We start from the raw sequence: 1,907 nt of genomic DNA on the forward strand, positions 1-1,907 counted from the left end.
AATCTACCTGATAAAGAATTCTGAATCATGATAGTGAAATTGATCCAAAATCTTGAAATCAAAATGGAATCACAGATAAATAGCTTGGAGACAAAGATTGAGAAGATGCAAGAAAGGTTTAATAAGGACCTAGAAGAAATAAAAGAGAGTCAATATAAAATGAATAATGCAATAAATGAAATTAAAAACACTCTGGAGGCAACAAATAGTAGAATAACAGAGGCAGAAGATAGGATTAGTGAATTAGAAGATAGAATGGTAGAAATAAATTAATCAGAGAGGATAAAAGAAAAACGAATTAAAAGAAATGAGGACAATCTCAGAGACCTCCAGGACAATATTAAACGCTACAACATTCGAATCATAGGGGTCCCAGAAGAAGAAGACAAAAAGAAAGACCATGAGAAAATACTTCAGGAGATAATAGTTGAAAACTTCCCTAAAATGGGGAAGGAAATAATCACCCAAGTCCAAGAAACCCAGAGAGTCCCAAACAGGATAAACCCAAGGCGAAACACCCCAAGACACGTATTAATCAAATTAACAAAGATCAAACACAAAGAACAAATATTAAAAGCAGCAAGGGAAAAACAACAAATAACACACAAGGGAATTCCCATAAGGATAACAGCTGATCTTTCAATAGAAACTCTTCAAGCCAGGAGGGAATGGCAAGACATACTTAAAGTGATGAAGGAAAATAACCTACAGCCCAGATTATTGTACCCAGCTAGGATCTCATTCAGATATGAAGGAGAAATCAAAAGCTTCTCAGACAAGCAAAAGCTGAGAGAATTCAGCACCACCAAACCAGCTCTCCAACAAATACTAAAGGATATTCTCTAGACAGGAAACACAAAAACAGTGTATAAACTCGAACCCAAAACAATAAAGTAAATGGCAACGGGATCATACTTATCAGTAATTACCTAAACGTAAATGGGTTGAATGCCCCAACCAAAGACAAAGACGGCTGAATGGATACAAAAACAAGACCCCTACATATGTTGTCTACAAGAGACCCACTCAAACCAGGGGACACATACAGACTGAAAGTGAAGGGTGGAAAAAGTTTTCCATGCAAATAGGGACCAAAAGAAAGCAGGAGTAGCAATACTTGTATCAGATAAAATAGACTTTAAAACAAAGGCTGTGAAAAGAACAAAGATGGTCACTACATAATGATCAAAGGATCAATCCAAGAAGAAGATATAACAATTATAAATATATATCGCCCAACACGGAGCACCGCAATATGTAAGACAAATGCTAACAAGTATGAAATGAGAAATAACAATAACACGATAATAGTGGGAGACTTTAATACCCCACTCACACCTATGGATAGATCAACTAAACAGAAAATTAACAAGGAAACACAAACGTTAAACGATACAATAGACCAGTTAGACCTAATTGATATCTATAGGACATTTCATCCCAAAACAATGAATTTCACCTTTTTCTCAAGCGACATGGAACCTTTCCAGGATAGATCACATCGTGGGCCATAAATCTAGCCTTGGTAATTCAAAAAAATAGAAACCATTCCAAGCATCTTTTCTGACCACAATGCAGTAAGATTAGATCTCAATTACAGGAGAAAAACTATTAAAAATTCCAATATATGGAGGCTGAACAACAGGCTGCTGAATAACCAACAAATCACAAAAGAAATCAAAATTTGCATAGAAACGAATGAAAATGAAAACACAACAACCAAAACCTGTGGGACATTTTAAAAGCAGTCCTAAGGGGAAAGTTCATAGCAATACAGGCATACCTCAAGAAAGAAGAAAAAAGTCAAATAAATAACCTAACCCTACACCTAAAGCAACTAGAAAAGGAAGAAATGAAGAACCCCAGGGTTAGTAGAAGGAAAGAAATCTTAAAATTAGGGCAGAAAT

This window comes from Bos taurus, chromosome X (genome assembly GCF_002263795.3).
Source record: "Bos taurus isolate L1 Dominette 01449 registration number 42190680 breed Hereford chromosome X, ARS-UCD2.0, whole genome shotgun sequence".
NCBI lineage: Eukaryota > Metazoa > Chordata > Mammalia > Artiodactyla > Bovidae > Bos > Bos taurus.